The 13,754-nt window shown below is 49.9% G+C and overlaps 1 pseudogene; it reads right to left on the reverse strand.

Moving 5' to 3' along the window:
- Positions 1 to 2,564: 2,564 nt before the first annotated feature.
- LOC119922929 lies at positions 2,565 to 12,639 on the reverse strand (annotated as a pseudogene).
- Positions 12,640 to 13,754: the final 1,115 nt, after the last annotated feature.

The raw sequence follows: 13,754 nt of genomic DNA on the forward strand, positions 1-13,754 counted from the left end.
TTGGGAGAGCAGTTGGTAGATAGGTTCCCTGTCTTGGTAGATAGGTTCCCTGTCCACACAGTGCTGATGGTCTAGAGCCAAAATAGGGATAAGCTGACTGTCATGGAATGGTAATATGGGCGGGGCAGGTTTGTTCCAAATATTGTCTTTCAAAGCTAACAGGACCTGCTGCAGTTGCCCAGGTAAGCACTTGAGGGGTTAAAAGTGCCCAACTGAGAATAAGACACTCCGGTAACCTACGTGAACAGGTTATGCAACCCCGGAAATAGACGATTAATTAAGAAATCTGAAAAGCAAAGGTCAAGAACAAGCATAGATGTACACGTCAGCAGATTTATTTATTGCATGAACAAAATACCGAACAGGAAAAGCTTCTGTAAGGCTTAGAAAAATGATCTACTCAAGTAACATAGAAATCAGTGCAGAATGTGTGACGCAACAGAATTTCTCAGATTACCAATGGGAAAATAACTTCTTAGGACCTTGCCACATTAAACTCGGGGGGAACTTTCAACATTTGCAACCAGATGTATGATGGTTTTTAGATAAGATTATAAAATTTGCTTTAAGTAGGGGGTTTTCTTAATAACAAAGATGATCAAGTTCTACATATTATAAACTTCAGAGCTTGGTGCGGGGGAAGCAGAAATAATTTACTACCATCTAGAAAAGGAAATGAAAAATTAAGTTGAAATTACTCAATGAACTAGTAGCTTTGGAAAGTGTGGCACGCCCAAGTACCTTAAAAAAAGGTCATATTTGAACTAATTTAGAACCGAAAAAATGCATGTGAAATTTTTCTGAAAGTTAGAAGTACTTCATTAACAAGGGAAAGCTTAAATTGTGTTGCAAGCACACAAAAAGTAATTTACTGGGGGTGTCTTTAATTAGCTGTTGAAATGCAACAATTTCAAAGTTATTAAATACCACTGATTGATTAAGCCTACAGCTGTGAGGAAGAGGAGTGCTGAAAATGAAATCAGGTTTAGGCAGTGAACTCAAAATATTTCCATAAAGTAGCTGGAAGTCAGTTTGAAGCTGGAAATCCAACCGGAAAGGCTATATTTTCTCAGTCTGAATAGGAGATAGGCCTGCCCTATTTTTTAAAAAATGCAGATACCGTTTGCTGACGGAAGCCAGCATACCTAACACATGATGGTCATCAGAGTCTTATGCACATACAGTATCACCTATCACTTAGCTGTGAAAACTGCGTTTCTCCCACTGTTCCCCACTCCTGCCCTCCGCTTTGAAAAATAAAAGGCAAATTATATTTATAAATGCAAGTCAATTGTAAACGCCACAAAATTGAACGTTTAAGACAAACATCAAATTCAGAGTTGATCCTCAATAGCACAGTAGGACTAAAGAATTAACTGGTAAAGACTGCTGAGGTTGGCTAAACTTCTAGGCAGGTTAGTATTGAGATGACTAACAATGTCAAACATTAAACTTTGCCCTCTGAACTTTATTAGCTGCATAGACCATAATTCTGAATAATAATTTACGACTACTTCCCTTCTACCAAATTCAGTGCCATTTATTTCTCTTGAAGCCTGAAATAAGCATACTTTTAAGCGCGGGAAAAGACTAAAGTAGTGGGGAGTCAACCCTCAAAAAAATAGGAATACGCTATATCGGATACTTTAGGATATGCTAAATAGGATATTTTTAAACTCCCCAAATGAAAGAGCTGAAAAGACTGTTCCAACTATTTACAAACAATATTATGATCTAGGATCTCCCAACTGTCCTTCTGGTTCCCTGCTTTGTTTCCTAAAAAGATGTGAATAAAAGAAATGGATCACAAACAATTTACATCAAACTGTGGCAAAAAATGAGAATTACATACAAATAATCTGCTACAAAGATTCAAAATCTTAAAACTTCTCCAACGCCACACAAAATCCTGGAACGAACAGTGCGCCTCAGAACACAAATATTCCAAAACGATCGAACGAGAATCAACCATTACCTCACTTTTAAAATAGTATCTTTACGCAAAGGGAACGAGAATTAAAACGTGTTGCAGCCATGTATGTAGGTGAAGAAATGGGAGGAGGATGAGTGAATCACTACTACAACACTGTGATTAGGAATTATTACTGCAGCGTTTTGATTCATGGGCTTCAAAATGTCTTGGATCTTTGGAATAACTTACTAGTGAATTTCAACGCTCAGAGCACAGAAAAAATCGATTACATTACTTGAAATTGTGTTTGGGAACAAAACAAAAATACGCCATAGTATAAAGTGCCTTTGGCTACATTTCAACACTGTTTTCTCCTAACTTCTCTAACTTCCTTAAAACAAGGCTACAGAGTTTTAGTAAAATTGAGCAAGCAACCGAAAAAATATAAATTGGCCCAAATCAATTACCCGAAAGCACTGTGTACGCTTCAACTATTTTTGTGAAAGAAAACCGTGAACCGAAAATACAGCCGTGTTGGATTTCGGTTCTAAATCACCGGATTAGATATGCCCCCATTTCTTCGCCCAAAAGATCACAAAAATGCCTTGGTGACCATACCTCACACCAGAATATTTAGAACAGATCTATTCTTTTAAGGGAACACGACATAGTCATTGCAACAAACTAGGAGAGGCGGAGGACAAAATAGGTTTAAAACAGTACATGGATTAGCAACAACAACCACCCCAAAAAATGTTTATTGCCTGCTGTACGTAACCTTTGGGTTTCCTCAGGTGAATACAATATTCATCCACATTTTCGCCTCGAAGAAATTCACTCTTTAAGATGTGCAAGGCGATTTCCTCACAGCTGCAGGAGAATGGGATTGCAAATCGATGGTACATTCTTCGGGGGTAAAGGAAACTCTTGTTCTAATAAAACATTAAATTTCTCTCACTATATATGTATATAGATCTATATATACACCTGATCTATATATAGATAGGTCTACAGCGTTATATACATATATATGTGTGTATGTATATATACACACATACATATAGGTGTATATATATGTGTGTATACACACACAAACACACACACACACACATATATATAATTATCGTACACAGATATAGTTGTATATTGCCGAAATGTACTTTCCAAGAGCTTAGTACAGTGCTCTTCACACAGTAAGCGCTCAATAAACACGACTGAATGAATGGATTCGATATACACTGAATGGAATAGAATATATATATATATATATATATATGGAATATATACAGACATATCTCGGATCCTGACTGGGAAATCGTTCCTGGGCAATTCCCACGGGGCCGGCAATTCCCCCTGCGTGTGCAAACCCTGGAACTTCTGCCCGGGTCCACTTCCCCAGCCCCGTCTGGTTTTCACCCAAGTTGATGCCCAAACCGATGTCAACCGCCAAGGCCGAAAAACATAGAAACGGTAGAGGACTGGGGATCCGGGGTTGTGAAGCTGGTTCCCTGTAATGCGTTTGTGATGCACCGAGGCCCTGTGACCCCGGGGGCGCTGGAAATGGCTCCGCCCGGAACGCATCTGACTGGCGGGCGGGAGGAAGCCCGCAGACCCCTTTCGTCCCTGCTGTGGGGGTCTCCGCACCTGGCCGAGCCCCGGGACAGGGCGGACGGGACGAGACGGGCCCGGCGGCGCTCACGTGCCAGCGGGAGAGCGAGACACACCTGCTGCTGCTCCTGCTCCTGCTCCTGCTCCCGCCGCCGCCGCCAACCCCCTAATCGCAATGGCTGCCGGGCCGGGTCCCGTCTTGACACAGTATAATTTACTATCAGTCAATTAATCTTGAATCATATTTATTGAGCGCTTATTGTGTGCACTAGGAAGTCGAGATAGTCCACAACCACGGTGCCTAGCATGTTCAGGCCCTCCACGTCCATGGTGTTGTAGGTGCTCATACCGTTCAGGTCAAGGCTGGGGGCAGCGTAGGTGGCCGGGTCTCCACGGAAGTCCTTGTAGTGGTCGAGCCCATCGAAGTCCAGGCTGAAGAAGATGTTGTTCTAGATGAAAATCTGCATCTTGGTCTCCTCGCTGGGGTTGGTGGCCATCACGTTCACGTCTATCACCGCCTTGGACCCCCAGGTAGCTGACGCCATGAGGTCGCTCTGTATCTGGAGGGGGCAGGGGCTCGGCTCAGGGAGGGAGTTCCGTGGCGGATGTTGTTGGTCAGTCTATGGGCTCAGGTGCCGAGAGGCGGTGGTGGGGGGGAGGACTGACGCCAGCTGCACACCCCCAACTCCTCGCCCAAACAGAACTAGCCCCAAGACCCCCGGAGCTCGAAGATGGCTCGTTGCCTCAGCGGCCGCTCAGGCAGGTTCTTCCGGGGCAGCTCTAGCGTGGTCTGCAGCTCCTCGTTCCAATTCCGAGTCTGGTGGCTGGGAAAGGGGAGGTGTGGGGGAGAGGGTCAGGGGGCCATTACTCTGAAGGGTGCGGCCTGCACCCCACCTTGGCCTCGCTGGGTTTTCAGAGGGGCGATGCCACGACTCTGCCAGGGCTCCATGCCAGGGAGATGGGGAGGACAGACACTGCTCCAACCAAACACCCACAGCCACTCCCTCAGACAGGGCTGGGCCCGGGCCCTGCCTCCTTCAACCTGGGACCACAGTGACAGGGAGGGTGGACGGACCTTGGGAATATCTGGGTGCTGACCCCACGGGGCAGGGGGCGAGGAGGTTGGGCAGGCAGGCATCTGTCCAGAGAGGTGTTCCTCGTAGCCCAGCCGCGAGGTGTAGGTGTCCTCAGCCGGCACGTAGTCCATGGCGTAGTGGGCCTGGAGTGCCGTCCAGCTTTACATATGGACTTGGGTGGCGATCTTCTCGAACGGGTGGGGCTGCACCCTGAAGTCAGAGCTGAGTGGGGAGGGGGCACAGCCATCTGTATCAGGGCATGAAGACTCCTCTCTCCACTGTGGTCCTTCACCGAGCCCGGGGGCTCCCAGCTTCCCCCAGACCAGACCAGCCCTTGGGGCTCATTTTCTCCAGCTGGTCGGGGGCCCCAGCTACCACCGCCTCCCCACACGGCGCGGAGAGACCGGAAGGAGTCTCGATGCTAAGCCCTTGCCCCTCCCCAGGGCCTGGAAACTGGGACAACTTGGGGCCAAGCCCTTCAGGAGGAGGCTGCTGCGAGGCCATGGCCGTTGGCGCCCCGCACCCAGGATCAGGATGGGGGAGGCCCCCCGCCGTACGTTTTCTTCGGAAAGGAGGCAAAGTTTTTTTGGAAAGCCGGGCTAATCTGGTTGAGGAACTCCACCAAGGAGTGACTGAGGAAGCGGGGGCTCGCAGGCTTGGGGTTGAAGCCATACGCTGTGGACCTGTAGGGGGACATGGTACATTCACCTCCCGTCCCACCCCGCCTGCCCCCATGTCATGAGCCCAGAGTCCGTCCGAGGAGACCCCCACTCACTGGTTTGGGTAGAAGCCGCTGGTGGAGGCGGTGATGCTGACATGGCGGTCCTCGGCCGTGACCACGTACAGGTAGACCAGGTCTCTGTGCACCTTCCGGCTCCCGGGGGGTGGGTTCCATCCGCTCATGGTGAGTTCCTTGAGGCACTGCAGGGCAGGGGCTGGGAAGGCGAGGGGCATTGACATCATGGGAGGTCGGCCAAGGCTGTTGCCCTTCCCCTTAATTCCCTCCCACAGGGGGTCGTTACCATTGCCCAACCGGCGCCGAACCCGGTCCCTGCGGCCGCTCCACCTTCCAGTAGATGTTATGCGGCTTCAGGCTGCACAGTGGCCGCTCCTTGCTCCCGGGCAGGATGTGTTCGGGGTTTGTACAGTCGATCTGCTCCAGCTTCCAAGCCTTCTTCTTCCCCTTGCCGCTGTCCGTGAGGGTGGAAGCCATCATCAGCACCCTGCCGCCGCCCACCTGAGGCTAGAACAGGCAGGGGAGCCCTCCCTCTCCAACTTCCAGAAGGCCCCGCCGCCCGGCCCACCCCCCCCCCGGTTCGTACCGCCAAGGTCGCGGTCGGTGGAGACGTTCAGGAAGGACAGCGAGTTGCAGTCCAGGCCGCTGAAGGCGTTAGACAGATCCAGGCTCTTCAGCAGGCCCAGGATGTGGCGCACGTGGACCAGGGCCTCGCGGACCTTGTACAGCTCTGAGGGAGGGGGAGAGCCGGAAGGGTGCTGATGGTCAGGGCCGGGGGAGGCTGGAAACACGGCGAAGAGGAAGCAATCCCAGAATGTCGCCCCACCGTCTAGAGATGCAGACCGGCGAGGCCCCAGGATAACCGGGGGATAACATGTCCTACTCCCACCCCCACGGCGGGGAGCCAGGCCGACCACCCTCTGACCCGGCCCCGCACAGGGTGGGATGAGGGGGAGGGCTTGCCTTCCACCACTCGGAATGAGGCCCCCTCCTGCAGCCCCTCGATGGTCTTGAGCTCAGCGAAGCTGTCTACAACGTTGCTGTCCAGCTGCAGGGAGAGGCAGGTGCAATAGCAGGTGTCTTCGCCGTCCATGAGCACCTGGTGGATGTCCTGCTCCATCTCCTGCGGAGAGACCCACAGCCAACAGGGCCAACATTCAGTGTCCAGCCTGGGTGCCCCCTCTGCCCGCTCCCATCCGGCCCGGAGCCTCTGACTCCAAGATCTGTCCTCTTCGGGGACGGAAGGAGGAGCAGGAGCATCATGCTCTTGTCTATGAGGGGAGCGGCTGGGTTGAGCTGGGGCAGGGGGTCTAGCTAGGTCTTGCCTCCGGGCCGCCATCACCCTCGGGGGTTAAGCCCGGTCCTCCCCACTGGATGCAACTCCACAGGCCCGGGCAGGCTGGGTTGATTCAGCTGAAGGGCTCTCCTCAGCAGTGGTGCGATGGCTTGGGAACAGCCAAGGGACGCCCTCTAGGCCTGCGGCTGCCGCCCCTAACTCCACCTTGGCTCTCCTCTACGCCATAGGCCAGCCTCCTTTCTCCTCCAGTCGCCTCTCCACCCCTGTAGAGAAAAGGGCTCGGTCCCTGGCGCGACGATCTTGACAGTGAAGCCTGTGCCCTGGATGTCGATGACCTCCTTCTCGTCTCCCGGCTTCCCGTCCGCCTCCTCCACCTCGATATGCCCGTTATCCCGCGGCTCCTCCTCTTTTCCGTTCTCGCTACCCCCATTCACCAGCGCTAGGACCTGCAGGAGCTCTGCCTGGCGGTAAAGGGAGTGGAGAGGGGAGGTTAGGGGCCGTTGAGGCCCAGTACCCGACACTGCACGGGCACCCCCGCTCCACGGGAAGTTCTGTGAGCCTGCCTATCGGACAGCGCCCTGGCACAGGGGAGAGTCCGTTGGAGGCAGGCAGAAGACCGGTCCCCCGACCTCCACTTCCACCTCCATATCACTGAAGCCCTTCTCCCCAACCAAGGAAGTAAGCTCTGTGGACGGGATGGCCTCAGACAGCTACTGTCATGACCCGCTGGGGGGAGGCGTAGTGTGTTGGAAAGAGGGTGGGACTGGCTGCCAGGAGACCTGGGTCTGAGCCCCAGGTCTTTCACTAGCCTACCAGGTGGCTGTGAGCAAGTCGTCTGGCCTCTCTGGGCATCGGTTTCCTGCTCTGTACAATGCAAGACAGTGGACTGTGAGGCCCTAACCGTCCCCACCCAATATCAACCAGCTCCTCTGGGTCCTTCGGGCCAGTGTCACCCACAGGCCCTGCTCAGACTCTGGGCGAGGATGGATGGATAATGTTCTATCCTTCCCCGCCCCCCCCCCCTCCGACACACACCCACAGGGATTCTCCGAGAGGCCCCCGGAAGTAGTACTAAACACTTGGAGAGTAATGATACTGATAGTAGTACTTGTTAAGCTCTTACTCTGTCCCAAACACTGTCCTACGTGCTGGAGTAGATACAAAGTGAGCAGATTGCATACAGTCCTTGTTCCACATGGGGCTCACAGTCTTAACCCCCATTTTACGGATTCGTTCATTCATTCGTTCAATCGTATTTATTGAACGCTTACTGTGTGCAGAGCACTGTACTAAGCACTTGGGAAGTCCAGGTCGACAACATATAAAGACGGTCCCTACCCAACAACGGGCTCACAGTCTAGAATGGGGAGACAGACAACAAAACAAAATATGCAGACAGGTGTCAAAATCGTCAGAACATATAGAATTAAAGCTATATGCATATCATTAACAAAAAATAGTAAATTTGTACAAGTAAAATAAATAGAGTAATAAATATGTACACGTGCTGTGGGGAGAGGAAGGAGGTATGGTGGGGAGGATGAGGAGGAGGAGAGGAAAAAGGAGGCTCACTCTGGCAAGGCCTACTGGAGGAGGTGAGTTCTCAGTAGGACATTGAAGGGAGGAAGAGAGCTATCTGGGCAGATGTGTGGAGGGAGGGCATTCCAGGCCAGGGGAAGGATGTGGGCCGGGGGTCGACGGCGGGACAGGCGAGAACGAGGCACAGTGAGGAGGTTAGCAGCAGAGGAGCGGAGGGTGCGGGTTGGGCTGTAGAAGGAAAGAAAGGAGGTGAGGTAGGAGTGGGCAGGGTGATGGAGTGCCCTGAAGCCGAGAGTGAGGAGTTTTTGCCTGATGCATAGCTTGACTGGTAGCCTCTGGAGATTTTTGCGGAAGAGAGTAACATGCCCAGAGCGTTTCTGCACAAAGATGATCCGGGCAGCAACGTGAAGTAAAGGCTGAAGTGAGGAGAGACAGGAGGATGGGAGATCCGAGCGGAGGCTGATGCAGTAATCCAGTCGGGATAGGATGAGGGATTGAACGAGCAGAGTAGCGGTTTGGATAGAGAGGAAAGGGCGGATCTTGGCGATGTTGTGGAAGTGAGACCCGGATGTTTTGGTGACGGATTGGATGTGCGGGGTGAACGACAGAGCAGAGTCGAGGATGACACCAAGGTTGCGGGCTTGTGAGATGGGAAGGATTGTAGTGCCGTTTACAGTGATGCGAAAGTCAGGGATAAGGCAGGGTATGGGAGGGAAGATAAGGAGTTCAGTCTTGGACATACTGAGTTTTAGATGGCGGGCAGACATCCAGATGGAGCTGTCCTGAAGACAGGAGGAGACACGAGCCTGAAGGGAGGGAGATAGAGCAGGGGCAGAGTAGTAGATTTGGGTGTCATCAGCGTAGAGATGATAGTTGAAGCCGTGGGAGCGAATGAGTTCACCAGGGGAGTGAGTGTAGATAGAGAACAGAAGGGGACCAAGAACTGACCCTTGAGGAAACCCTACAGTAAGGGGATGGGAGGGAGAGGAAGTTCCCGCAAAGGAGACTGAGAATGAACGGCTGGAGAGATAAGAGGAGAACCAGGAGAGGACGGAGTCTGTGAAGCCAAGGTTGGATAGCGTGTTGAGGATAACGGGGTGGTCCACAGTGTCGAAGGCAGCTGAGAGGTCGAGGAGGATTAGGATAGAGTATGAGGCGTTGGATGTAGCCAGCAGGAGGTCATTGGTGACCTTTGAGAGGGCAGTTTCGGTGGAATGTAGGGGACAGAAGCCAGATTGGAGGGGGTCGAGGAGAGAGTTGGCGTTGAGGAATTCGAGGGAGCGGGTGTAGACGACTCGTTCAAGGAATTAGGAAAGGAATGGTAGGAGGGAGATAGGGCGATAACTAGAAGGGGAGATGGAGTCAAAAGCTAGGGTCTCGATGGCTGTTACAGTCTCCCCTCCCTGCTTAGGGATCAGAAATGGTATTTTTAAAGCGCTTACTGTGTGTCGAACGCTCTTCTATGTGCTGGGGCAGATACAAATGAATTGTATTGGACACGGTCCTTGTCCCGCATGGGGCTCACCATCTAAGTAGGAGGGAGAACAGAAGAACAGAGGCACAGAAAAACAAAGTGAATTGCCCAAGGTCACAAAGCAGGCAACTGGAGGAGCTGAAATTAGAACTCAGGTCCTCTGACTTCCAGGCCCGTGATCTATCCATGAGGCCATGCTGCTTCTCACTCCTCGACTTTCCTGACTCCATCCTTCACCCCACCTTTTCACCAACGTGTATGTAAGCTTGATATTGCCATCTCCAATTACTGTATGTGTTTCCTATTACTGTATTCCATCCACAAGGAATCGAGGTTGCTACATTTCAGGTAGCAGTAAGAAGTTATAGGTGTAATCAATCAATCGGTCATGCAATTAAGGGTGTTTACTGAGCACTTTTTATGTGCCGAGCTCTGAATTAAATGCTTGGAGAGTCCAATACAACAGTTCAATGAGCTGGGAGTGAAGTCTCAAAGTCAAAGAAGGGACATGGCCTTACAAGTAGAACATGGGCCTGGGAGTCAGAGGACTTGGGTTCTAATCCTGACTCTGCCACTCATCAGCTGGGTGACTTTGGGAAAGTCACTTAATTTCTCTTGGCCTCAGTTAAAACATCTGTAAAATGGGATTAAGACTGTAAACCCCACGTGTAACAAACTGATTACCTTGTATCTACTCCAGTGGTTAGAACAGTGCTTGGCTCATAGTAAGCACTTAACAAATACCTTCATCATAATTATTATCATTATTATCATTAGTATTAATTTCATCTCCTCCTCTTGTCTGCTGTGTGACCTTGGGTAATTCTGTTCTACAACCACACCCCAGCTCACACACCTTATTCCCTTGTAACAATAATAATAATTGTAGCGCTTTTTAAGCACCTATTATGTACGAGGCACTGTATTAAGTGCTGGGGTGGATACAAGCAAATTGGGTTATACACAGTCCCTGTCCCACATGGGGCTCATAGTCTTAACCCCCATTTTACAGACGAGGTAACTGAGGCACAGAGAACTGAAGTGGATTGCCCAAGGTCTCACAGAAGACAAGTAGCAGAGCCAGGATTAGAACTCAGGTCCTTCTGACTCCCATGCTCATGCTCTATCCATTGAGCAGTGCTGCCCTTCTAACCAACCTACTTACTCTACTTTGCCTTCCTATTTTCCACTGCTGGTATCTTGCTCACAGTTTCTAATCTCGGCTGTCCCATGTGTCTGCCATGTGAAGTCACTTAACGTCTCTGTGCACCAGTTCCCTTATCTGCAAAAACAGGGATTCGATTCCTGTTCTCGCTCCTACTGTGAACCCTATGTGGGATCTGATTATCTTGTATCCATCCCAGTGCTTATTGCAGTGCTTCACAAATAGTAAGAGCTGAAAGCCCGCTGTTGGGTAGGGACCGTCTCTATATGTTGCAAACTTGTACTTCCAAAGTGCTTAGTACAGTGCTCTGCACTCAATTAATACGACTGAATGAATGAATGAAGAAATACCACGAGTATTGTTATTACAAGTCCCCCTTTTCCTCCCAGACTAAGCCCCCTTTTTCCACAGCTCCCCCTCCTGTCCCCATTGCCCCATCAATCTCCCTTTGCTCTCCCCCACCAGCACTTATGTAAATATGTACATATCGATAATTCTATTTATTTATCTTAATGCAGTTTTACTTGTTTTGTTGTGTATATACCTATAATTCTATTTATTTTTATTGATACCTATTTACTTGTTTTCTTGTCTGTCTCCTCCTTTCTAGACTGTGAGTCCATTGTGGGCAGGGATTGTCTCTCTTTATTGCTGAATTGTACTTTCCAAGCGCCTAGTACAGTGCTCTGTACACATTAAGCGCTCAGTAAATATGACTGACTGACTGAATGAATTGCCTGTTCAGAATCTTGTACCATTTATGAACTTGAGTACTCACAAACCCCCTTGGCATTAGTGTAAATATTGTTTATACCTTATTATTTACACAGTAAAATATCCCCTTTTCTTTCTTCCTCTTGTCTATAGTTAATTCTGGTGGCTTTTTCCCCTTTTAGATTGTAAGCTTGTTGAAGGCAGGGACTGTGTTTGCTAACTCTTTGTATTCTCCCAAATGCTTAGAACAGTGCTCTGCACAGTCATAATAAATATTATTGATTGATTGATCATGCCTACGACTTCCATTGTTCTCTTCAAAGCACTTACTACAGTGCTCAGGCACAGTTGACTCACAATAAGTGCTCCTGAGTGGTAGACAGTGCACGTGTCTATCAGCTCTGTTATACTGTCCTCTCCCACGCGCATAGTACAGTGCTCTGCACACAGTAAGTACTCAATGAATATTATCTATTGATGGATTTATTGATTCCTTTGGGAAAACTTGAGTAACTCACGCTTGGGTACAAAGATCAGGTCCCTGACGGATACTGGGATCATTCAAGTCGGAAGATGACGATTTTCTCTCCAATATGGAAGTCATTCCCTGCAGGGATCCTCCTCAGAGTGGCAATCAAGTCCCGGTTCCTCAGGCTGCAGATGAGGGGTTGAGGGCGGGGGGGGGGGGGGCACCACGGTGTAGAACATGGACACCAGCAGGTCCAGGGTTGGGGAGGTTTCTGATGGTGGCTTGAGATGATCGAAGACAGATATCATGAGAAACACGGTGACCACCAGAAGTTGAGGCTGGCAGGTGGAGAATGATTTCGACCGACTATCGGCTGAAGGCATCCTCTGCACTGTGGACAAGATGCAGACATATGATGCCATTATGGAAACCAAGCAGAAAAAACCCAAACAGCAACATTCACAACGATGGCGACGTGGTTCTGGGAGCAGGTGATCTTCAACAGGGAGGGGACCTCACAGAACACCTGGGAGACGATGTGGGGCCCGCAGAAGAACAGGAAAAAGGTCGAAGCCGAAAACAAGATTCCAAACAGTCTCCCGGTGAGCCAGGAAGTGGCCGCCATCTTTCCACAGGGCCCTTGGTTCATGACGACCTCAAATCATTTGCATCCTCATTTAGTGGAAAAAGCAAGGACCCAGACGTTCTCCTCCTCACTGTGAGATCCTTGAGGGCAGCATACACATCTACCAGCTCCGTTCTATTGTATCCTCCCAAGCATAGCTTAGTGGGAGTCAGAGGACTTGGGTTCTAATCCTGCCTCTGTCCCTTTGCTGCTGTGGACCTTGGGCAAGTCGTTTTACTTCCCTGGGCCTCAGATTCCTTATCTGTAAAATGGCATGCAATCATTGCATATTCATCTGTCCATTCTTTTTTTCCTTCTAGTAGGGGCAAGGAATGTGTCTGTTATGGCCTTATAAGGTGGCTAGTGCACTGGCCTGGGAGTCAGGAGTGAGAAGGACCTGGGTTCTAATTCCGACTCCACCTCATGTCTTCTGTGTGACCATGGGCAAGTCGTTTAACGTGAAACAACGACTGCATCCAACCTGCATAACGTATAACTACCCCAGCGCTTAGGACAGTGTTTGGGACAAAGTAAGAGCTTAAAAAAGTACTGTTATTATTATCATTATCATTATTATTATTATTATTGCTCTCCCAAGGGTGTAGTGCACACAGTAAGTGCTCAATAAATATGATTCAAGATTGACTGACTGATAGTAAATTATACTGTGTCAACCTTGCCTGGCAGACTGGAAGGTTCTTGAGGGCAGGATTACAACGTTTCCCACTATTTGTCTCATTGCAAAATTTGGAAATAACTCCTACAAGGAGGAATTTCTGATTGTGCTGGTGGGTGTCCAAAGCTGGTCACACTCTCTCGGCCCTACTTATCATTTACCCTCTGCAAGACATGATGGGGCCCACTGAAGGCTGAAGCGACGGTCCGTAGTGCTGACACTGTACTGGAGCACCATTTCCCGGCGGGTGGTTCGCATGGTAGTGAGGTTTGAGGAGAAAGGAGGAGACGTTTGTGATGGTTGGGCGTTACTGAACTGGAAAACACCTCTCATCCTACAAACCCACCACCCCCTCTAGTGGCCGCAGCCTTGTTCCGAACCCCAATTTAGGCCCAAGACTGGCACCATCTCTTCCATCCTCATCTTCGTCCCCTCATGCCCCTCCATCCCACTCACCCCAGGT

This window comes from Tachyglossus aculeatus, unplaced genomic scaffold (assembly GCF_015852505.1).
Source record: "Tachyglossus aculeatus isolate mTacAcu1 unplaced genomic scaffold, mTacAcu1.pri scaffold_130_arrow_ctg1, whole genome shotgun sequence".
In the NCBI taxonomy this organism is placed as follows: Eukaryota; Metazoa; Chordata; class Mammalia; order Monotremata; family Tachyglossidae; genus Tachyglossus; species Tachyglossus aculeatus.